This window comes from Pinus tabuliformis, chromosome J, assembly GCF_031772625.1.
Source record: "Pinus tabuliformis cultivar Carrire ecotype Pingquan chromosome J, CPIR1, whole genome shotgun sequence".
NCBI classification, from domain to species: Eukaryota; Viridiplantae; Streptophyta; class Pinopsida; order Pinales; family Pinaceae; genus Pinus; species Pinus tabuliformis.
Window position 1 is genome coordinate 541768120 of NC_142295.1, and position 26795 is coordinate 541794914.

Here is a 26795-nt window from a genome sequence, read left to right on the forward strand (position 1 = left end):
AAGTTTGTAATCACTTCCCATGTGATGATTTGATTTTTATGTAATCATTTCCATACATTTTAACTTTAATGCATTTTTTAATAATTACCTTTTCCCCCAGAAAAAAATCATACTTTCTATTTCCATAAAAAATGAAAGTATAGTTGTCCATGGGGCGTAGAGCAGATGGTACAGGGTGTTTTGTTAAGGCACTATATGATATAAAAGTCACTGGTTTGAAACTCCATGGGAAAAAATCTAGCCATGATAAGGGATGGTGTGGCCCAAGTCGGGTGCAATCCCCCAGTGATTTTGACGGCTTAAATGCCCTTGGGTCGCAACTACTCAGACCACGGGTTGGTTATGTAGTCATCTCAGGACTCAAATGAACTAGCAAAAAAAACAAATAAAAGTAGATTCCTAAGGTGGGTTGATTGTATCAAAACCTATAAAGAGATGAAATTCCCTTCATTATAATCCCTCAATTATAAAGCTACATAATGACTCTAGGAAATGGATCATTAATGAAATTTTCTTCGAATACGTACATAGATTAGGGATTCATAGTCCATCATAATTTCCAAAAGACATATTTCAAATTGTTGCAAAAGAAACTAGAATAATACGTTGTTCAATATGGAGATGAGGGAATCATCCATGATTTCTTCAACTCATCAGAGTTTGGAGGAAGAGAAAGAACCTCTTTCGAGAGTGAGATGACTAATATGTTGTGATTTTTATAAACATGAAAGAATGTTACATCCTACAATAGAAGAACAATCTGCTTAGGTTGAAAAGAACAACAATTGTTAACTAGCGTAACACATGTAGGCTATGAACATTACATGAATTAGCTATCTTCAATGAAGTGTATAAATATTTGATTTCACCTAGATTATTTTTTCTAAACCTAATGTTTTCTTTTCCTATGAGGAAATGATTGTCAATGAAGAATAGTATGAAACCAAGGTCAAATATTTGACCTACCTCTTGGCTTGCTCATTGAAATATCTCCATGATTAAGTATGATCAATATCTTGTTTGTTTGGAGTATCATGTACCAAAGGAAATTTGGAGCTCACATGAGGATCCATCCAAAATAATGATAGGGTCCCAACTAGACATAGGAAGATGCATAAGTCTTCAAAAATCCTCCTATTATGAGCCACACATGTTCCCCAGGTCACTAATAAGGGAAGCACCCAAAATTTTCAGCAATGACATACCAAAAAAGTTTTGAAGCAATTTTCAGCTGACAAATGATTCCATAGATTTTGTAAATTGAATATACCTTCCACTTTATCCCATACTTGCCTTGAGAAAGGATTTTGAGTATCCCTTATACCTTTCACACCCTTAACACGAAGTTGAGTATCAAGGATTTTGAGCGGAATTTGGTACTCAAGTACCATGATTTTCTAGACAAGTACATCTAGGATGAGATGGATTTCCTAGACATATCTTCACTTGGCATCGCCTATTGATACACTATCAAGATCAAGCAGAAATTTAAACAGAAGAAGTGAGACTTTGGACTTACAAATCTGAAGCAAGGGAAAGATACCCCCAAACTGTAGAACAATGAACAAATCCAAGGCGGGGTGACCTAGGAAAACATGTCAAAGCTACAACAAAAGAACAACACCACGAAGACAAAGAAGGACACATGAAAATGGTGTGAGTTCCATAAGAGCCCACTGACAACAAAAGTGAGTGTCGAGCCAAGCAGTCACTAATGGCCGAGTTGAAGGCTTTTGAATCATATGTATATTCCGACTCTGAGTTGGAACCTGACAAGGGGAAGAAGATTATTGATGCGGATCCTAGTGCCATCACTGCCACCATCAAGATCCAGAAGATTGAGACTGAATATCCAAAGGAGGGGGAGTGTCTCTTCCACTCATAGATGTGGGTGAGTGGTTCTTCGCTGCAGTTCATTTTCGATAGTGAGAGCTAAAAGAACCTCATTTCAGTAGAGGCCGTGAAGTAGTTGGGCCTACCGACCATACCACACCTGCAATTGTACACCATCGGGTGGCTTCATCAAGGAAAAAATCTCCATGTAATCCAGTAGTGTCACCTTCCCTACAACATCAAGCCCTTCACAGATGAGGTGTTATGTGATGTTTCTCCTCTTGAAGTTTGTGATGTATTATTAGGCCAACCATACTTTTAGAAGCGTCATGTTGTGTATGAGTCTAGGCCTCACACTGTTATTACTACTTTGAGCGATAATTTATATATGATACCTAAGGTAGCACTGCCTATCACGATCTCTTTGATCTCTGCGAAGCAATGCAGTAAGATCATTTCCTAGATCCGGAAATTTGTCTTCCTTATGATTTTCCCTCAGGGAAAGAAGAAGATTGTGGCCACATCCACGGCCTCCAGACAGAGCTCCTCCATATGACTGCAATAGATGGACAAGGGCATGGAGAAGCACATGGAAATCTTCACCTCACTCACAGGGGTACCCCTACATTATCAGGCCAAGCACTTCATCAATCTTACCCTGGGCGTGTCCCTACCATATAGATTGATCTATTAATGCTTTGTTATGGAGAACAATGAAATCAAGAGGAAGATTCAAGAGTTGTTGCAGAAAGGGCACATCAGGCCAAGTTCATCACCCTGTGGGAGTCCAATCATGTTGGTGCAAAAGAAGGACGAGACCTGGTGACTCCATAGTGACTATCGAGCGCTGAAAAATATCATTGTCTGGAATAGGTATCTAATCCCACAGATTGATGACCTTATGGAGCAGCTCAAGAGGGCCAAATATTTTAGCAAGATTGAATTGAAGTTTGGTTATCACTAGGTACCAATCAAACCCTTCGATGTGTGGAATACTGCCTTCAAATCCAAGGAGGGTCTTTATGAATGGTTAGTCATGCCTTTCGGGTTGACGAATGTCCCCACAACCTTCATGAGGTTGATCGATGACATCTTGTGGCCCTTCACCAACTCATTCATGGTAGTGTATTTGGATGACATCCTGATCTTCAATTAGAGTTGGGAAGAGAACCTTCACCATATTCGACAGGTCCTCCAAACCCTGCCTCAACACAAATTGAGTGCCAGTTTGGAGAAATGAAATTTTGGTATGACCCAGGTTCAATATATGGGGTACATCATTGATGAGAGGTGTGTGCATGTGGACCCATCAAATATACAAGTTATTCGAGATTGGCAAGTCCCAACCACTCTAACATAGCTTTGTAGCTTTTTGGGTCATGCCAATTTCTACCGCAAGTTCGTGTTGGGTTTCTCTCATATCACTTGGCCTTTGAGTCAAGACACCAAGGGCGGTGCAAAAGAAAAGTTATTTTGGTCTGAATCTAAATAGAAGGGGTTTTCTAAGTTGAAGCATTGTTTCTACTCTGCAAGAGTGCTCACATTATCAGACCTGCAACAATCATTTGAGATTGTGACAAGTGCCACCGACTATGCTATTGGTGCAATGCTTACTCAGCGGGGGCTTCCAGTGGCATATGATAGTGAGACACTTTCAGAAATAGTCTGAAAGTATTCCACGTATGAAAAATAGATGTATTCCATTGTGAAAACCTATCGACAATGGAAGCATTACATTCTAGGGAAAGAAATGATCATGCACATAGATCGCCGACCCCTGTAGTTCATACAGACAGAAGGAAAGTTGCATAATGATTTCCATCAGAGATGGGCCACATAACTACAACAATTCCATTTGAACATTAAGTACAAGAAGGGTAGCACCAATAATGTTGCAAACTACCTAAACTAACCAACGGTCATGGCGCTGACCACTCTACTTGACTCTTGTGGACACAAGACTTCGGAATGGCCACATCTTTATAAGAGTGATCCATAATTTGACACCACATACTAGATGCTCCTTGAAGGTAAGAAGGTTCCATAATTTCACCTCTAGGACATGCTATTATGCCACCTGAGACACCTCTGTGTACCTTCAACCAAGCTTTCCAAGATGATTTTGGAGGTGCACTACAATCGAGTAACTGACATTTTGGGGTGGAAAAGATAGTGGCAGTATTGTAAAAGTATTTTTATTGGCCAAACCTTCGACAGGATGTTGGGAAGTACATCAAATCCTGCACTGCTTGTGTCATTTCCAAACCTACAATCAAGAAGAACGACATGTATACTCTGACTACTCGTAGCCATACATGGGAAACTATATCCATGGATTACATATTAGGCCTTCCTTCTACTAAGCACGACAAAGACTGTGTTTTTGTGGTCATCGATAGATTCTCTAAGATGGTCATTCTGGAAGCCTGCAAGAAGAGTATCTCAGCAGAAGTCACTGCCAAAATATTCTTTGAACGAGTGTGGGTACACTTTGGTATCCCACAGTGCATTATCTTAGATCAAGATAGCCGGTTCCTAAGTGCATTCTGGTCAAGCCTCTAGTCGTTGTTGGATACCAAGCTCACTAAGTCCAAGACCTTTCACCCACAAACTGATGGCCAAATAAAGGTCATCAACATGATGATCGTGCACATCCTACGCATGTACAACTCGAAGCACCCATGCACGTGGGATGAGAGCCTCCCCTATCTACAACATAGCTACAAAAGGGCTTTCCATAACTCAACTAGACATAACCCAATTCAGGTGGGACTGAGATTCCAACCACTATATCCCATTGAGGTTTCCATACCATTTCCAGATACTCAGAAAGATTCGGTTCATGTCGAGTCTGAAGATGACAGGGCTAACAACTTCGTTGAACGCATTCATCACATCTACTAGTAAGTCCATGAAATACTGGATAGAGAAAATGCAAAGTACAAGCAACTTCATGATCAACATCGGGTGCCACAGAAGTTCCATGTGGGCAACAAAGTTTGGTTACATTTGCAGAAGGGACACCTTGCTGGGCCCCATCGCAAGCTTCACCCACTCCGATATGGGCCTTACAAAATCACTAAGGCTATAGGGGGAGTTTATTTCGAGCTTAGCATTCCATCATTCCTTGGCCTGCACCAAATATTCAATGTGAACCAGCTGTGGCCATACTTTGCCCCATTGTTGGACACATCTGAAGTGGCTGAGTAGTTTACACCAACAGAGCTCAAACCAAGTTGTATCAAATAGGCCAAAAATGATAGGATAATGGAAACATAGATAAAGAAAACTCTCCAATAGAGGATCCATCTATATCGATTTGTTAAAGCAGGTCAACTCTTTCACCAGGGACCAGGTTCAACAAAATTTTCCTCACCTCATGGAGGCTCTACACATAATGGGGACCATTGCTTCCTAAGGGGAGATGGATTATTTAAGGTGGATATTGGTGGCCATCTGCCTATTCCACCTAGACCTCACGTTGCTTTCATCAATTTCCTTGATTATAACAACATTTTCTATTTTTAGCAGTTTTTTGGGTCCTAAACTTCCGGAGTTGTTTTGACCCCCTAAACGTCTTTTTGTTGAGGTCCACCGTAGGCTCATATCCATAGGTAGGGTATTTCCGCAAATCCTATAGTACTTAGATATATATTTCTAACGAGTTATCATACACACCAAATGCAGATCATATGACCAAGTTACGACCTCGATAAGTTGGTTGCCTAACTAATCCCAATGGGGCCCACAAACTTTTGGTGTTTCATCTCCTATGGTTAGGTTTTTGGTTGTTTAGAATTTCCCTTTGTTGTTCATTAATAAAAATACCCTTGAGCCTCATTGTAACACAATTTAGAGGCATGTAGCCACCACATCGCTTCTAAGAGATAAGCTACCATCGTGTTGTGGTGGCTACAACCACCCTTCAAAATTTTTCTTATGCTATGATTTTAGAACCTCCCTTCTTATCCATAGGAGCTCATATTGCATTGACCCAGGTATTCAATCTTCAAATGAAACTTATATTTTCATTTTTTCTTGTGTTTTCTCACTTAGCTTATCTTTCTAAGTCATGAGCTGATCTCCCAACTTGGTCTCACAACAGTTCTAGGCTTGCCTCCAGAAATTGCGCAATCCTTGAGGGCAAGCAACCTTGATGATAGGAATTATACAACCCTCACTAGAAGTCAACTTTGAGCTCAAGAATTCCACATTCATGGAAGGCAGGCCAACACTGAGCCCAAAAATTGCACAACCCTCACTAAGCTCAGACACTGCACAGTGCACTCAGTTGGAAAGTTTCCCAGTCCCAAGAACTACGTAGTCTTTCCTGGCAATGTGCATGGCAAGTTTCCTTGGAAAAAGAAAAAAATATTAAAAGCAAAAATTATCCCTAAAAAATAGGGATCTATTTTTAGTATCCCAAAGGAGGCACTTGCGCTATTTTTAAAAACTTTCGCCAAGTGTCACTTTTTCCTTGATTTTAGGCATGCACGTCATAAACCCTAATTCACCCAAATCTATTTAATCGATGCTTCTAGAGATCATTTTCACATTTGATGATAGATCTCTAGCATTCCTGAGGAGATCAAGGAACCTTTTGTGTGATCGACGTCACTTTTCCGGGTGAGTTTCGTTTTTGTCGTCTTTTGCCGCTTTTTCTGTAACTTTTTGTCGTTTGGCTTGTGTGAGTGTTGTTTCAATTATTTCTCTTCATGGTTTTTGGTGTTTCAATTTGTTTTAACTTGTAGAAGGGTTGTTTTAAGTTTTAGATTGACTTTCCGAAGTATTGCATTAGTTTTCCTGTTTTTGCACCAATGGTCGTCGTTGCGGTGACTCTCCTTACATACTTGATTTTCCATCCATTTGATTAATTGTTGCACTTGATTCACATGGATTTAATCTTATTCATATATGCACTCAAGATCACACTATCTCTCAGATCTTCTCATTTTCCACACTTCCCTTTGGAAAATCTGCACATTCTTTGGCTGATTTTCACTTTGCCCAGCTGGGCACTACACAATCCTAAGGCTCAAGCCACAAGCTTGACCTTTGGAATCGTGCAATGTGTAGTACAAGATGGCTCTAACTATACCTTGCGCAGTTGGAGGAGCTAGCCTGTCATCTTGGCCACTGAGACTGCGCAATGTGTAGTCTCTCCCAGACCAAACTGCATATTGCACAGTTTCAAGCCATAGGATTCGACCTTGGCTGATGGGAATGTGTAGTGTGCAGTTCCCACATGTAGCAAGTCCCTCTTGCCAATGAGAATTACGCAATCCTCCCCATTAGATTCCCAGTTCGCTGCTTAAACTTTCCTTGTAGGTAGATTTGCTTAAGACTGATATTTGCTTGCCATGAGTGTCTTTTCTGTCCCACAAGTACAATAGTTGTTGAGCACCTCTCCAGTAGTCACTATTACCATGGCATCTAAGAGAGATGCTTCAAAAGAAATCACTGAAAGAAGTACTGGAGAAGCAGTTGAGAAAACGTCAGTAAACTTGCTAGTGTATGCAGATACTCAACTATTTATAGAAAAGGGATCATCACTGACATGGAAGCAGGTTAAAGATGCTTTTGCAAAGGAATTTGAGGCAAACTTAGAGGACCAACAAGTGTATCTCAACATCCGAAAGTCAAGATTGTACAAGGTTGCATGCAGGTATCCATCCTTTCCATATGAAGATGCCATTAGCTAGATTGTCTCATACATTGATGATAAAACGATGACATTGAGCACTGCCAGCGGACAAAAGCTTTCCACCTTCTGGGAAAAAGACTATCAATGAATGTATCACTTTCCTGTGCCAGTAAAGTGCATGGATTCACTTTTCTATGCCACCCATAGCTATGTGAACACACGAGACATTGTTAAAGTCTGGGTGAAGGAGCCATCGAAGTTTCGACAGACACCCACCCATGTGTACAAGACAAAGTCCCTCAGGAAGGCCTACCAGCTCTTGGTTATCTTCGCTGCAGGATCCATGGTAAGGAGAGCATGGAATCCTTTCTTGAAGGGTGGGAAGTCTTATTGGATCAGGTGGTGAACGAGGGCAATCTGTTCAACTGGTCAGATATTTTGGCTCGACAGTTGAAGGCCCATGTAGCATAGGCTCAGAATCCTCCTGAGGGTGACTTAGCAAAGTTCTATATGTATGCATACTTACTAGATGCAATATATGCACAACAACAGTTCCCTGGCATGAACTAGACATGGACACCACGAGAACCTGTCATGCACGTCTATTGCAAGTAGATTTCAGAATGCAGTTATCGAGGAGTAATGGCACAACTAACTGACCACTTGATCATCCCGCTGTACAAGCTCATCTTTGAAGAAGATCCACCTTGCATGTCATGAGAAGAAATGGAGGTGATAACAAACATCACAAATTGGTATGCCCCACTAGGTGGGACCTTCATTAGAGTGTTTGGCGGAGAGAAGCCTCTACATGTTTTACCAAGGTATGCCACCGACAAACTTATCATGCAAGAAGTGTCATATCATCGCACCACAGGGTTGTCAGTAGCGCTGCACAGAGAGAAGAAAGCACCATGGCCCACTCTTCCTTTGCAAATTGGATTATACAAGATAAAGAACTTGAAAGTCACAGATGCCGAGGGAAAGGAGATAGTAAGGTTTGAATTCGGTACTCAGGACTTTAATCCGTATGATCCCCATGGTATTTGTAAAGACCAATTTGCAAGAGTTTACTTCCATGGATCGACGGGGCATTCCATTAGCCAGAGGAGGATCCATGGAGGTACTGCTACAATGCCTCTAGAATCCATGAGCTGGTCAGTTTAGCAGGGACTTCATAGGCTGCTCCATAGATGACAACAACTCTGGAAGCAACAACAACAGAAGGCAACAATCCCATGCAGGACAAGGGAAAGAGGAAGATTGTTGACAGTCCAGAGGGAGAAAAAAGCTGCAAGATGAAAGAAGATTTTATTATCATGAAAGAATCTTTGGCAACAGAAGCAAAGAGGAAGCAGAGGATACAAAGAGCAGAGTAGAGGAAGAGAGAAAAGCAGAGGTTGCAGGAAGCAAAACTGAAGTTGTAGGAGACAAAGCAGAAGCTGAAGGAAGAACAAGAGTTGAGGAGGAGAGAACAAGAAGAGAAGCGGAAGAATGAGGAAGAACAAATATAAGGCACAATGACAAAGGAAACATCACCGATAAAGGTTGAAGAGTAGGAACAGGACCAACTAGTAGCTGAGGAGGAAGGTTAACAGATGCAGGATCGAGAGCTTGCTCAACTGATTGAGAAATTGATTGAAGTGATAGAGATGGAAATGGAACAACAACCATATAATGAAGATGTTGATCTGATGCTGAGCGTACCACAGTTCATCCCACAATATCCACCACCTCTAGCATCAGATCCAACCCCAAGCGAGGAAGGGGGTGTTGTTCCCCTTCATGATGATCTGGTAATGGATGTGTACAATCTGTCATTCTATGAGTTCTAAAGGAGGATTATACAAGCATAGAGAAAGAACTTTCTGGATGATCACACATCACCTACATTCATTAGAGAAAGGGTGATAGTTTGAGACACTAGGAAGCATCCAAATGCCATTGCTGAAGCCAACTTTGCCTATGTAGGAACAACAAGATCAAACATTTAGTATTTGACGGCCGAGAATGAGTAATTGGCACAGAACTTGCAGGCTACTAGGCAAGAGGCAAAATATCAAAATCATTTTCGAAGTTTTCCCTGATTGTTTCAACAAGAAATTCAAAAATACCTTGAGCTCTAATTGGAGAGGAAGAGTTCAATTTACTACTATCATTGGAGCTTCGGAGAGGAAGATTCTGAAGTTCGTAGAGTAAGATTAAGCTGTACATCCCAAACTTTGCACAACAACACATAATGCAGTTTCCGCATAGGTTTATTTAGAGGAGATGAGAGAAGTGATAATTGCTGAAGTATCAACACTTGGAGAAACCATGCGAAAGCTCTATGAGGGGTTTGTCACCATACATAAAGAAGGTGTCCGTTTGCATGGATTACATGAGCAGAGCGAAGAGTTTGTTAAAATTATCAAGAACATGCAAGCTACCATTGCCTATGTGCAAGAGTGGACAATGTGATATAAAGGGGCACTGCTTGACTTAGTAAAGAAAATGAAGCTAGAGGGAGAGCTGGAGAAAGCGAAAGTTCGAATGTTGATTTAGAAAAACAAGCAACTCGTCTCATTCTTTTGTAGCATGTAGGCCTCATATGTATGGTTGTTCAGTAGTTTGGATGTCTTGGTGAGAACACACTAGATCCCATCAGTTGGTTCACTCACCAAAGCCAAACCCAAGAACCAAGTTCGACAGGAGATCGAAGAGTACTTGGAGAAACTGATACAAAATGCCACAAAGGAGACTTGGAGATGAAAAAATAGAACATGAAAAATTACATCAATGGTCCTTTCCAAATATGAACACTACTACTCATGCTTCATAATGAACTTGAAACTGGTTCCAAGACATTGTACCCAGATTCCATGGAGGCTAGAGTCTGCTTCCATCCAGACACCATCATGCAGTTTGGGGACATCATCACACAATATCAAGCTTAGCACCAATATGTGACCGAGAAGCAACAAGTGGAGGTTGCTGAGCTAGACTTCTCCCAAACTCAAGCATCATAGTGTTGTGTCTTGTTAGGCTGTCAACTTGTGTCTACCCTATTTTGCCTTATATAGGTACAAAGTGTAAAATGTAATATTATTTTTAATTATGTTGTAAGTGAAATTCCAAGTGTCAATATTGGAATATGAAGAGTCATCATGTAATGTAATGAGTCATTTTTGTAAAGAAGTTGAAGAGTCATGAGGGTAGTCCAAAGGTCACAAAGGGGAGTTGAAGAGTCACTCCCTCTTGTTATAAATAGAACCTCATAACTCATATTAAGGGCTTTTGGGAGCCAAGCTTTTGGCTAGGCTTAGGCTTAGAAAGAGCTTGGGAGTATACTGAAGAGCCTTGGCTTCTCTGTAGCATAGAGCGAGTATACTTCTTTGGACGAGTAGGTGTTCTTGACTTTAATGTTCCACTATTAGGGCTAGTGGTCTGTCAACGGTGTATGAATGAATGGAACTTTCAATTATAATAATAAAATCAGAGCCAACACACTTTCATGCATATGTTGTGAATATAGTGGGACTATTCTTGTTGTATTTGCAATGTACTTTATTTAATTTATGCTTTTTCTTATGAACTATTTCATTTGCATTTGTATGAATCTAGTTGAATGCATGTTGTTGTATTAACGCATCACTTTAACTTGTGGACTATTTCGCATCTTAGCTTGTGATGTCATTACGCTCGTGTTTTCATTTCGAGGTGCGTACTATTACAGGCTTCCAAAGGGTGCAATTCCTTTTCCCTTCGTGTGTTGGAACCTTCATGCATCACACTTGGTTTTCCGTAGGGTTACACATTTTCTCTCACCCAAATTTATCATACTTCACTCTACGTGTTTTCGCATTCAAGGCATAACATTACCACCCATTGCTGGGACTCCTACTCCAAACGGTGTGAGGTCTAGTTGGGACTTCATATCGGGGATATCTCGTGAATGTTGGTAGGTCTAGCACCATCAACATTTCTGGCGCTAGAAGGAGGGTAAGAGGACAAGTTGAGACCTTGAAGTTTGTTTTGAATTTCTACACTCATTTAATGACTTCTTCCACAATCATAACCCCAACATGTTTTTCTAGAAACGTAAGTCCACAATTGCCACTGAGCATTGTAGATGACTTTTAAACTCTCAAATTCGATGGCGAGGGTGAGACAACCTTATTTGAGAATACTGCTCGTTTTCTTAAATTCTGCATAGAAAACGACATACACTGTGAGGATGTTGCTTGTAGGTTGGTCATCCTCACGTTAAAAGGGAACATAAGGTAATGGTGTCACACATTGACGGACACCTCCATACACTCTTTCGAATATCTTGTCACATAATTGTTTCACACTTTTTATATGTACGATCATAAGCGTCTGTGTAAGAAAGTTTTAGAATTGTGAAAATCACCTGATGAATCACTGCATCATTTTCACAATTGCTTCATGCATTTATGTTTTGAATTTCCGAAAGATGAATTTGATTGCTAGTTCTTGACAAGAATATTTCAATATCTTGTTCACATTTCAGAAAATCTGCATGAACTAGAATCTTTTGAACCACTCCCAACATAACTCGGTGTTAGAGCTTCTAAATCTGCTACGGACAAGGTTGTTGTTCCAAGTGACCCTCCTTCCTCTTCTCATCAAACAACTCTAGTTCCACAGGTCGGGGTGGGAAAATTTGAGAATATATCTGTTGATCTACCACCATCTTCTCCCAACCCACTTACTTAGAATTCCAACGTAGGTTTGGACTGTCAATTTGATGGATGTGATGAAGTATTATCTCCTTTTCCTCCATCCTTTGGTCACTCTGATCCTCCATATTGTGATGTGTTGTGTTCACTTGTTTCAAATCTCCCTTTTGATGTTCACAAGGATCAAGTTTTGGATGGAGTTGATGTTGAACAGTTAACCTGTAGTATAATTTTTTATGAGTATGTGTGGGAGTGAATAAGAATCTACTGTGGAGGATTCCCTCCTTCTATCTTCACCTCTTCCACATTATCCTGACATTTTCCATGAATCTGTCACTCCTGTTGAATCTTATGAAAATTCAGTTTTCGTGGATGTTACTACTTTCGATCATTTGCAGAACTCGTGGAATGCCAGTTTTCCATCTGAGCGTGGAGGGAACAAATCTTTTCTCCTTGATCCTCCGAATCTCTCATCTTATCTTTCTAGATACATAGAGGATGAAATTTATCATTTTGTATCATCCCCTCTTTACGATTCATCAAATAATGAGGATGTATCTGTTTGTAATCTTGAACTTTCTGATCGTGGCTATCGTGATCTTTCAATTGATTAATTCGATCACGATTCTGATTTTTCCATTATTGATCTTTTTAAGCCACCGATATTTGATGAACCATCTTCTGATGAATTGGAACCTCCCCAAGATGTCAAGGCACTTCAGGCCAAGCTGATGGTTATGTTAGGTTCTCGTAGTCTTGAGGTCAGTTCCACTTACAATCAGAAATTTGTTGAATCTTTGCAGGATCCTCATCACTCTCTTGTACACATTGAAAATTAATCTATTTCAAAATTTTCACATCATCCATCTGTATCACACCATCCTATCGTTTAGTCATTGGAGGAGTCATACGTGGTGAGCATGGTTGCAAAGTGAAAAATTTCTTCTTTCTGTATGTTCGCTCATTTATTAGGTTCGAAAGTTTGTGCCTGCATGTCTTCGACTCCCAATGTGTTTAAACAACATGGTACATTTGCATAGTGTCTTTCATGTGCTTTTTCTTGTTACTTTTCTGCATGTTCATTCAAAATTCGAACGTTTTGGTTTGTATTGTCTTATCTTTCTTGTCTACTGTAATGCTAATATCTCTTTCTTAAAATGCATTCCCTCGCCTACATAGGCCATCCAATGTGCCGATGGCTGCATTGGAAGTATCACTTTACGTAGGTTTGGCCTATGCTATGTTTAGGTTAGGAGTAGGAGTAATTTTATTTTCTTTGTCGTTCCCTTGATTTTCTTTACTTTGTTTCGCTCCGCTTCTTTGCATTCATTTGTTTTCTTTTTAGTCATAAGTCAGCTTCTGCATGAGACCGTGTTTGGCTTCTCTGAAAATCTTGGTGAAATCCAAGAGGAAGTTGTACTGCTATCAATGCTTGGTTATCTGTCTATTCCCTCTGTTTATGTGAATCTTTCATTTCTTTTAGTCGATGATACTCTGAATTAAAATACGTTCCTTTTGGAGACAATCATGGTTAAATCACGATGCTTGCACTTTAAACTAGTACTGGATACTCTAATTGGTCTTCTATTTTCGATTAATCCTTGTCAACTAAGTTGAGTAGAGTAAGGAGGGGAGGAAAACCTTAGCAAGTATGTGAGAGGTATATATAGACATCCTTCTTTAAAGGGAAAACCTCTTCTATTCTAAATAAGTCAGGATCCCTCTTTCGCCCCATGAAATAAATAAGTGCTTATGCATAATTCTTTGAACAAATAAAAATGAAAAAAGGAAAAATGAAATAAAGGGAAAAATAAGAGAAAGGATTTCTGCACAGAGAGGTGAAGCAAGCAACTCTGTCGGGGTACTATCCAGGCTCGCTAGCAGCGAAGCAATGCTTGTGTTCCTGAAGTGATTCTGCTGGGGTACCGTCCAGGCCTGCTTGAATTGGAGCAACACCAGAGATGAAAACTAAGACTATTACAATCTCTTTTACTTTTGCATTTATATACTCCTCATCCCCAATCGAAACAACTCAATTTGAATTGGCTTGGTATGTGTGCTTCCGATGAAGATAATGGTAAGGACTATATATTTAACTCAAGATGAGTGAAGAAGTTGTGATAATCAATGAAATAATACTTCTAAAAGAGTTAGACCTGTTTTTCATGAGACACAGTCCATATAAATAGTTTACTAGTGTGTCGCCAATGTTGTAGCGGCTATAACCACCCTCCAAAATTTTGCCTATGCTTCGATTTTGGAGCCTCCCTTCTTATCCATAGGAGCTCATCTTGCACTGATCTAGGTATTCATGCTTCAAATGAGACATATCTTTTCATTTTTTCCTGTGTTTTCTCACTTATCTTATCTTTCTAAGTTATGAGCCGATCTCCCAACTTGGTCTCACAATAGTCCTAGACTTTCCTCCAGGAACTACACAATCCTTGAGGGAAAGAAACCTTGATGATAGGAATTACGTAGAATTGATTGGAATTAAACCTTGAGCTCATGAACTATGCATTCATGGAAGGCAACCCAATACTAAGCCCAAAAATTGCACAACCCTCACTAAGCTCAGAAATTGCGCAGTGCATTGAGCGGGAAAGTTGCCTAGTTCCCCAAAACTGCGCAGTCTTCCGCGATAGTGTGCATGGAAAGTTTCCTAGGGAAAAGAAAAAAAGCTAAAAATAAAAAAGCATCCCTAAAAATAGGGATCTATTTTTAGTATCTCGAAGGAGGCACTTGTGCTATTTTTAGAAACTTCTGCCAAGTGTTGCTTTTTCCTTGATTTTAGGCATGCGCGTCATCAACCCTAATTTTCCCAAATATATTTAATTGACGCTTCTAGAGCTCATTTGCACGTTTGATCTTAAATCTCTAGCATTCCCAAGGAGATCAAGGAACCTTCGGGGTGATCGTCATCACTTTTCCGGGTGAGTTTCGCTTTTGTCGTCTTTTATCGCTTTTTGTTGTTTGGCTTGTGTGAGTGTTGTTTCACTTATTTCTCTTCATGTTTGCTGGAATTTCAACTTTTTTTAACTTGTAAAAGTGTTTTTTTAAAGTTTTAGATTGCCTTTTCCAGGTGTCGCATTAGTTTTCCTGCTTTTACACTAATGGTCGTTGTTGCGATGAATCCCCTCACATACTTGATTTTCCTTCCATTTGTTTAATTGCTGCACTTGATTGACACATATTTACTCTTATTCAGATCTGCACTCAATCTCATACTATCTCTTATATTTTCCTGTTTTATACAATTCCCTTGGGCAGGTCTACAAATTCCTTGGTCAGTTTTCACTTTGCCTAGCTCGACACTATGCAATCCTAAGGCTCAAGCCACAAGCTTTCCTTCTAGAATTGCATAGTGTGAAGTACAAGCTGGCTCCAAAAACACACTATACAGTTGGAGAAGCCAACCTGTCATCTTTTATATTGGGACTGCGCAATCTCTCCTAGACCTCTGCCCAGGCTGAACTGCACATCGTGCAATTTCAAGCCACAAGCTTCGAACTTGGCTGCTGGTACTACATAGTGTGTAGTTCCCACAGGTAGCAAACCCCTCTTTCCAGTGAGAATTGAACAATGATCCCCATCAGATGCCCATTTTGCTACACCACAGGTCATCCCACAGTTTCCACCACCTCCAACAACAAATCCAGCCTCGATCGAGGAATGGGGTGTTTTTCCCCTTGATGATGATCCGGTAATGGATGTGTACAATCTATCATTCGATGAGTTCCAAAGGAGGATTGTACAAGCACAGAGAAAGCACTTTCTGGATGATCACGCATCACTTGCATTCGTTAGAGAAAGGGTGATAGTGTAGGACACTAGGAAGAATCCAAATGCCATTTCTGAAGAAAACTTGTCCTATGCATGAGAAACAAGATCAAACATTCTGTATTTTACGACCAGGAATGAGCAATTGGCACATAACTTGACAGTTTCCAGGAAAGAGGCATAATAACTCCATCCAACAGTGCATAATGCAATTTTCACAGAGGTTTACTTGGAGGAGATGAGAGCAATGATACTTTCTGAAGTATCAACACTTGGAAAAACCATGCGGAAGATCTATGAGGGGTTTGCCAATGTACATAAATCATTTACCCATTTTCATGGCTTACAACAAGAGAGCAAAGAGTTTGTTAAAATTCTCAAGAACATACAAGTTTCCATTGCTTATGTGCAAGAGTGGACAATGCGATACAAAGGGGCACCACTTGAATTGGTAAAGAAAATGAAGCCACATGAAGAGCTGGAGCAAGCGAAGGTTCGAATGTTGATTCAGAAAAATAAGCATCTTGCCTCATTCATTGGTAGCATTTAGGATTCATATGTATGGTTGTTCACTATTTTGGATGTCTTGGTGAGTGTTAGTGTTAGTATCTGTATACTTCCATCAGGGATCAAAATTTTCTCTTTGCATTTTCATTTTAGAGGTCCCATATTGAAATTTTACATAATTTCATTAGGTCATGTCAAACTGATCCACTAATTGTTGTCTTCTCTTCAAAAAATCTAAATTTTTCCTTCATAGAGTATACTTGCTGACCCTTCTTCAGGTTGTCTTCAGTCATGGTTTCATGGTAAATTTGCAATCATGCTTTCATTAGGTCATAGGGCATGTTTTCATTAGGTATTAGGGTTTCATTTCCAAAGTCAAGAGCATGATTTAAAAGTGTAAATAAAGGGCAACAAGGGTATGAGGATGATAAATAAATCAAGAATGATGGCTTGTATGTCATAGCCATTGAATAATTATCTTTTAACCTAATGTAATTTTCACCTCAAAAACATGTTTTTGAGGTGAAAACAGAGTATTTTTGAGTTAATTTGTAATTATTATGTAATTTTAAGTCACTATATGTAATAAATGATCCTTGCTGCACCAGAGCATCTCTCCTTGTTGCAAAACAAAGAAACACTGCAAAAATCAGTTCAAGTTGAGCATTATCCACATGAAAAGACACAAAAAAGAAAACGACATTAAAAACAGAGTTTTGAAGAAGGACAAGAAACATTAGAAAGTGGACTTTTCAAGTGAAAAATCAAAATCTACTCCTATTTAAGCTCTCACATTTCATTTTCAAGTTCATTATTCTCATTTGGCAAGGAAGGAGTCAAAAAGTGAGAAGAAGAGGCAAGGCTGAGTGAGTTTTGGGTGAAGGAGAGTTGGCGTTGCGCTTCTGGAGTAGTGGTGGAGTGGCACTGCATGTAGGCAGAGTGGAGCTGCGCGTTTTAGGCAGGCAGGGCTGGCGATACGCATTGAGAACTTGGTGCTGCGCATTGATGCCCGGCGCTGCGCGTCTGGCAAATTCCCAGTGTAAAATTGCACTGCGTTGCGCTGCGTGTCTGTGCACTGACACTGTGCGTTGATCAGAAGGGTTAGAAAGCCCTCAAACATTCAAGAAACTTCCAAATTTCTCTCTCTTACCTTCATTGCAAGTAAGTGAACCTCCCTCACTACGGTTTTGGTTTTCATTTCCAATTTTTAAACATCATCCCCCATGGTAAATATGAAACCCTAAATTTACCCCTAGTTATGCCTAAAACCCTAAACTCTCATTGTTCCTCCTATCACCTATCACTAAAACTCTAAACCCTATCCCTTTATCCCTCTATCCCTATATCTCTTTATCCCTTTATCCCTATTCCGTAATATCCCTGTCCCTCTTCCCAAAGGGCAATTTCTCAAACAAGACAAGCCCTCCCTCTCATTTTTACCATTCCTACTCCCTCATTCATTTTCTAGCCCATTAGGTCATCTCCCATCCCCTCACTCCTAAAATACTTTCACTCATTCCCTTCATACAACCTCAAGCCTTGAAAACATTGACAAAGAGGACCGAGAATATGAGGAGGAGGAAAACACAGGCAGTGACACCTCAGCAGATAGAGCTAGGCATTAGAGAAAACCACACAAGGGAGGCAAGATTATCATAGAAAAGCCATCAAACCTTAGTGAATTGTAGGCCTCTCAGTTGGCTGTCTCTTGTTTCAGATATCTTGGCTTCTATGAGTTCTATGAGCAGGTAGAGAGAGTTCAATACCACCCAGAGCTCACCAGACTTTTTGTAGCCCATCTTCAGGACAACAAGATAACTCTTGTTGGGGTAACATTCACAGTCTCACCCTTCATCATTTCAGATGCAACCAGGATTCCGAATGTAGGGGATAAGCGGTAGAAGGCTCAGGACCTGGATGAACATTATTATGAGCCTTATATCAAACCCCAGTACAGAAATGAGGTGAAGAGACTTTTTCCTTTCAGAATTTTTGAAGACAAGTATGTCCCCATGATGAAAATCATCATGAAGTATTTCACTTGTGAGGGCAGATTTTCTAGGCTGTACACCTATCACATCAGTCTCCTCATGCATTTTACCAGGGTGAGGATGTTAAACCTCCCTTATTTTCTTGTTCATGAATATTGAGAAGATGGCTCATTTTGTCCAGAAGAAGCCATACCCTTAGCAGATGAGCAGTCTCTATCATTATGCCCTTATCAAGATGATTGTGCTTCATCATTTCAGTCTCCTCAACATCTCTTGGGAGACATTTGTTTCTCATGACATATTTAGGGGTCCTCAAATTCCTCCACCAGTGTCTCAAGAAGAAGGGGGACCTTCTAGCAGTGCTAAGGTGAAAACATATGAGGAAACCAAGGAGACTAGAACTACTGAGGTGCCCGTTTACATGACATATCAGAGGGGCATAAGGATATTGTTTGCAGCCGATAGGCAATTGTTTTCTCCACGGGATGTGGAAGGGACCTTGCCTTCTTCATCAACCCATAGGCAAATGCTAGCTCCACAGGATGTGGAAGGGGCTTTGCCTTCTTCATTAGCACAACAGGTACAGGTGAAGCAACTGCACAAAGGGAAGGAAAAGATGCCGAAGGAGAGTTTTGATGATGAGGAGGAAAGAGACTTTGACTTAGAGGCTCAGGACGAAGAAACCATAAAGGACATCATCATACAAGAAAAGGAGGCTCAAGTACAAGCTCTGATGGACAATTTGGAGACGGCCAAGTATGTCATCACATATTTGGAACAAGAAAACAAGCAGTTGAGTGACAAACAAGTCCTCATGGAGCTAGAATTGCTCAAGGTAAAACGACAAAGTGGCAAAGAGGCATAGGTCACTTTGACTCCTATTGAGAAGGGGATTGAATATGATAGAGATACTTGGCTTGAGAGAGTCGACTTTCAGCTTGAAAAGCTGCTACAGAAGGCCAATAGAGACAATTAGATGATCAGACACATGGCCTATCATTACAGGACCCGAAACAAGATTTGCAACATGAGGGTCAAGAAGATGAAAGCTAGGCTTAGGAGGGCTTTGAAAGGAAAAAAGGAGGAGGATAGGCTTAGGTTGCTTGCTAAACCTTCCTTGGCTCATCAGGACACTTGACGATGGTGCTTCTCACCAATTTTGGGCAAGTTTAGAAGAAATTTTGTCATTTCCAAAATTTGAAATTCTACACACAAGAAAACCGCCTAAGCGCTGTGCTTTTCCTAGGGGCACCCAAATGAGAAATGGTTTGCATTTTTGGATTCCGAGCGATGAGGACATGCACCCTAGATATTTTCAAAGTTTTTGGGGGCAGAACTGGTCCACCAAAAGGTCAAAAAACACCTTAAAAATGACCTTTCTGCCACTTTTTGGACACACAGAAGAAATCTTGGGAGAATCAAGTTTTGAGGGGTCAAATGAGATTCAAATGCAAAAATTATAGGTTTTTTAGAAAGTAGACTTGAAGACCTTTCCAGTGAGATATCATGAGATCAATTTGGATGCTGGGAACGCTTCCAAAAGGGACCTGAAAGAGGCACTGCGCGTAGGGCAATTTTTGCTCAAGATGGCTATTTTTCCAGTTTTTTACTGTGTTCATGTATTCTCTCTCATGGAGGGTGTTTAACCATTGTAAATGATGACTTGGCATGTAACTATGATAGATAAATAGTAATAGAGGGTAGAATCATTATCTTAGAAGTCAGTTTGAGCTCAAATGAATCAGTTTTTCACTTTTAGAGGCAAGTTGTGAAGATGCCTATATTCCTGTTTCTTGTTCAGTATTAGTTAGATTAGCTCCTCATCTTAGGGATTCGACCCCTGAGGATGGGTGGAGGTTGAATTCATGTCTATATCTTCTTCTTCTTTCTCATTGTAAAGGGTTGGACTCAGCTGGATGCTCAGACCTTGATTGTACATCTTTTGTAAACAATTTAGCTTGTGATTAATAAGAATTGCAGCTATTTTTATAGGATCCATGTGGTATGGAGTTTTAGTACAATTTCTTCTTCTATGATCATATGCTAATGTGTTTTATGTATTTCGTTAATCATTTCATTGCTTCTAGTTGAATGTTTTCAAGTTGATCGACAGAATTCATTGCATCAGTGCTCTACTTTGGGAAAACATTCACCATTTCATGTTTTTTGCAGTCTAGGAAGGATCCATGGTTTTCACATGCTCTTCTTAGCTTCTCACTAGTCTCAACCATCTCACCCCATCAAGCCCTAGAGTGCTAAAGCCTATTCCTACATTGCCCCATTGAACACCCTGCAATTCTGACCTAGTTCCCTAGACTTAAACTGTCTAGCTCCTCCTGATCCAGTAAAACCCCTTACAAATCTAATCAAAACTTCGTGCTACTATACCTAGCCTAATATCCTTTACCTGATCCAGTCATCTTGGTTGAGATCCTTACGGAGAGAGCCCTCTCTCGGCCTAGTAGGGCTAGCTACTTGGCTAAGCGTGGTTTGTGGTTACCCTGGAATTGCCTTCCTTTAGCCTAAGGTTCAATTCAGGTGATAACAATGAGAACACACCAGATCCCATCAGTCAGTTCACTCACCAAATCCATACCCAAGAGCCAAGTCTGGTAGGAGATCAAAGAGTACTTGGAGCAGCTGAGACAAAATTCCACCAGGGAAGACTTGGAGCTGACTAGATAGAACATGCAGAATTACATCGATGGTGCTGTCCAAGTTAGAACAATGTTGCTCATGCTTCAGAACAAACTTGAAATTCATTCCAAGACATTGTACCCAGATGCCATGGAGGCGAGAGTCTGCTTCCATCCAGACACCATCATGTAGTTTGGGCACATCATCACACAGTATCAATCTTGGGACCAATATGTGACTAAGAAGCAGTAATTGGAGGTTGCTGAGCTAGACTTCTCCCAATATCAAGCATTATAGTGTTGTGTATTGTTAGGATGTTAAGTTGTCTCTACCCTATTTTGTCTTATATGGGTACAAATTTAAAATGTAATATTATTTGTAATTATGTTGTTAGTGAAATTCCAAGTGTCAATATTGGAATATGAAGAGTCATGATGTAATGTACTGAGTCGTTTTCGTAAAGAAGTTGAAGAGTCATGATTGTAGTTGTTGGACACCTAATCCTCAATGGGTTAGTGTGGAAGCCGAATAGACAAAAGGAGTCCAAGAGACCTTGGGATGTGAAACCCAACGGTCACAACATGTACTATAAATGTAAATCATTTGTTAATAAAAATGTACTCTCATGTTTTATCCTTCAGATTATTCTTGTTGCCCATGTGTGTCTAACATGGTATCAGAGCGGGTGATTGCTGGTCTTGCTCCAATTTAAGCCACTAATTTTTGTGGTCATTTTCTGTGAGTTTGTTTTTAAACATTAACATTATTTAGACTCTCTGAAATCTGCAACTGTTAGAACGCATGACCTAAATTAGGCTCTTTTCCCCACTAAATCTTGCTATTAATCATTCACCTACCGCTGCACCTTATTATAGCCTGCCCCAGGCAGTGTCATATATGTTTTTGATCTTGTTTGCGCCCTCTATCAAGCCTGCGCCCCCTGTCAAGAGACCTGCTGCAAACGCTGCCTCTCTGCGTGTCTTCTGTGCATAATTTTTTACAACCTGGGCTCTTCCAACACCTGTCACCTGCCCTCTCTCTACTTGGCTTGATTCCAACGAAACTCTCTTCTGCGTACCTATTATGCCTTCAACAAAATCTTGCTTTTAACGTTATTAACCTATACTAGAGACTCTTACATACAATAGGTGGCATACATTTATTTTCCCACGACTGTTTTCCTTTTCTAATGCTCAGATAGCGAACAACCAGTGAGAGAAATTAGGTATCTGAATCAGTTTTTATGTCATAAATCCTCTCTGCGCCTTTCAGAAATGCCAACACTGACATTTATATTACCCTTTCTAGACCTGCACTCTGTGCATTCTCCCATGCAAATAACACTCATATTCTGCATTTGCTAAATGTTGTCCTCTCAGTTTTTTAGTGAACGTAACGGTGCTCTGTGAACAAAAACAAAACTGAGTCAAAGCTGGAAACAACTGTAGTGATATAAACTTTCTGGAGATAGTTTCATTTGAAGAGATAATGCGTGTTTTTGGTATGTTGTTTCCTTCAAGCGGTTCATTTAAGTCATAGCGCATTGGAATGCTAAACACTATTGTATATATGTTCGTTGAAATCTTCATAGTCTTCATGTGAAAATCAATTATTTTTACAACGGAATCCCATGCCTATGTGAGGAGGTGAGAAGTATGGCTCATAAATTTTTAAAACTGTGTGAATGAAGTCTCCGCGAAGGAGTCTGTGAAATCATAATTGTTGAAATAAAGCATTGTTAACATCATCTTGGTGGTATCGTGCTGCTGGACTAACATATATGTTGGTGAGTTTTGAATCAAGATTGAGAACAAATTGACAGAAGATTGAAGCATTATATTTCCTCAGGGATGAGAGTTCATTTCCTTTGGTAATCAAGCGTGTCTGATTAGGGATCAAGTTTGTCTATTCATTAAGGATGAAATTATTTTATTGAAGGTTGAATTCTTTGAGGTAGGCTGAATTCATAATTTCCTTGGCAATTAAACCAACCTACTATGGAGGCCAAGTTTATGCATATTTCGGGAGATCGCATTGATCCTTGAAGCAGGTTCAATTTTCCCACATTGAAGGTCGAATCTCTTTGGAGCTCGCTTGAATTCTTCAACCGAACTCCTTTGTCTTCCTTGCGACTTCATTCTGCAACCATACGCACAAACCAAAGGGAAAGGTATGTACGAAATTTTGTGAACTGGAGCTGCGGGTTGGAATTTGGTGAATTGTCCAAGCAAACCGAATTTTTGTGACACTCCATGGTATTGTAATTTGGTGATATTTACATGCTTTGAGAAGGGAGCCAAGTTGGAGAGTTGGGGCTACCCATTTGTTGTAAACTTGACTTTTATAAAAGAATTGAAGGATGGAACTTTTCAAAAAAATATATGTTAACGCAGTTCTTATATTTACGATGTCTTGTGTATTACATTGAATGCAGCATGTATTGATCGCTGCCCCATCCATTGAACGCTGAAACGCGTCAACACCGGAGTGTGTTCCATTCGCCATTAACCCTCCACGCTGCTCGCTGTTGGGTAGACCTTACTGCCTGTTGGAATACCCCTGCCATCTACTGTCCAAGAATACTGCTGTCCAAGAACACTGCTGTTCTGGTGCATTAACTCGATGACTGTGCTTGGTGCCTTTTTAATATTGGATTCATAATTTCTGCGTTGACTTCTTCTTATGAAGTGTGGAGTTCTCCTTATGATGTGCATGGAGGAAAGGATGACTGGTATTATTAATATGATTTATGCTCGCTGGGTCTAAAGTTGATATCAAATTAAAATTTTGAAGTTCTTCCACAAGTATTTGTCCAGCATATTATATATTTACATGAACCAACAACAAGGAATGCACCACCTCTGCTGAACGTAGCTATGATACCCTTCTGCGTGGAGTTTATTCTGGCATTGTGGGGGCCACAAAATACTGTACTATTGACTAATATAAGCCAGAGGACCAGCACTGTACAATTTGCTAAGTATTTGGACATGTAAGGAGGTCTATCACTGTTGTTTCAGCGTGCTAGAGACTCATTCCAATGCCTATGACCTGAGCAAGTGTTGGAGCAGCATTCTGGGTCTGAAAGTCCTTGCTGGAATTTACTCTCATTGCTTATCTTCATTGCTAGAAAGTGGCAAGATCAGAGAATTGTGTTATAATTGTTGAAGTTTTGATAGCCATCATTTCTGATTTGAAAGTGAAGGAGTATTTGAAGGATCCAAGCAAGTTTGCAGTTGCTGCTACCCTAGTTGTGGTATTAAAACTCATTATAGTCTCTGTCTACATATATACGCGTTGATTCCCTGATTCATTTGCTGCACATTTATAAAGGATATTGCTGTGTACTATGAGTGGGTATTACTTTTCTGCACTGAGTAGTAGTTGTGATCAGTTTTTAAGGTGTAAATATGACATTGAAGAAAAAAATGGCTAGAATCAGTGAAGTATTAGAGTTCCTCAAAACTCTCATATTGTCTACTAATCATGATACATTAAAAGTCAGCAAAGTTTCTCTCATAGACATTCAGGTCTGTCTACAAAATGCACAAGAGAAAATTGATTTTTTGCAGCTTGAATCTCAGCTACAACAAGAAGAATTAAAACAGAGGAGTCATTCTGAACCTGTTTCTGTTCAGAACAATGAAGTAGACTCCCATAAACAGCAAGACAATATTGTTGAAGTTCATTCAGAGCCAGTGCCCAATAAAGCAACAGTTGTACATGCAAATGCAGAAACTCAATCTGCACTTCCCAAGCCCATCATCAGACCTTGGGAACAACTTGTCCACAACAAGCACATAACTGGTCTTGGATATGACAAGGACTTGTCCTTTCATATTCCAGACTACGACAAGCCCATTCAATTTCAGAGTGCTAGATTCATTCATGACAGTTCACCTGCTCCTCATGACAATTCACCTCCAACTGTTCTAGACTCTGCCCCTCTTCCACAACAACGAAAACAACAACAACAACAGATTGTGAAATGCCAACACTGTGACTGAGTTGGCCATTTCAAAGATCACTGTTTTGATCTTCATCCATGTAAGCAATGTCATAAAACCACCCATTCTTCACACAGATGCTTCAGAAACAAACATCCTGCAAGAACAAAGATTCATCTTGGATGGATCGCTTCTTGGCAATGGGCATCAACAACCATGAAGATATTCCAATCACATGTCAGAACTTGTTCTAGAGTATTGAACAGTCTTGCAGTTGAGTTTTCTCCATCATCTCACCTTGTATCTGACAGGGGGGGAAATGATGGTCATCTACAAGTTTCAAAGTCACATCAAGCGAGCCTAAGCCACAACCTACCACACCAGTTTCAGAGTTGTAGCCAGAGACAAAGATTCCCTTGAGCATGCCTTCAGTTGGTAATCTGGGACACTTCCTCTAGCAGAAGACTTCAACTTCTTGCCAGTTTCGGAAGAATTCCAGGAACAAAATTGAGAACACTTCCTCTAGCAGAAGACTTCATCTTCTTGCCAGTTTTGGAAGAGTTCCAGGAATTGCATTAAGCATTCCAGAGTTGTTGGTCATCCTTAAACCATCACAGGTTGAGACTTCCCTTTTCAGGTTGAAGTTGTCCCTTTTATGCGGGGTGAGACCTCCCTTTATTGGTTGAAGGTTTCCCTATTCAAAACAATAGGAGCACTTCCTCTAGCAGAAGACTTCAACTTCTTGCCAGTTTTGGAAGAGTTCTGGGAACTGCACTAAGCGTTCCAGTGTTGGTGGTTATCCTTAAACCACCGCCCTTTATACCAACATTTCAGAGAGCACATTCAGCTTAGTGTTGCCATGCATTTTTGCACATTTTTTATTACAGCTCTCTTCTTGGACTCATACATAACCCTTCGGATTAAGGGGGGGAATGTTGGACACCTAATCCTCAATGGGTTAGTGTGGAAGCCGAATAGACAAAAGGAGTCCAAGAGACCTTGGGATGTGAAACCCAACGGTCACAACATGTACTATAAATGTAAATCATTTGTTAATAAAAATGTGCTCTCATGTTTTATCCTTCAGATTATTCTTGTTGCCCATGTGTGTCTAACAGTAGTCCAAAGGTCACAAAGAGGATTTAAAGAGTCACCCTCTCTTGTTATAAATAGAACCTCATAACTCATATTAAGGGCTTTTGGGAGCCAATCTTTTGGCTAGGATTAGGATTAGAAAGAGATTGGGAGTATTGTTGGCTTCTTTGTAACATAGAGAGAACATACTTGTTTGGAGGAGTAGGTGTTCTTGATTTTAATGTTCCACTATTGGGGCTGGTGGTCTGCCAATGGTGTATGCATGAATGGAAATTTCACTTATAATAATAAAATCAAAGGCAACATGATTTCATGCATATGTTGCGAATATATTAGGACTATTCTTGTTGTGTTTGCAATGTATGTTATTTAACTTATGCTTATGCTTATGAACTATTTCATTTTCATTTGTATGAATCTGGTTGAATGTGTGTTGTTGTATTAACTCATCACATTAACTTTTGGACTATTCCACATCCTAGCTTGTGATTTCATTATGCTCGTGTGTTCCTTTCAAGTTGTGTACTATTACAGGCTTCCAAGGGGCGCATATCCTTTTCCCTTCATGCGTTGGAAACCTCAGGTGTCACACTTGACTTTCCACAGGCTCACAAAGTTGCTCTCACCCAAAGTTATCATACTTCACTCTACGGGTTTTCACAATCAAGCCATAACATTA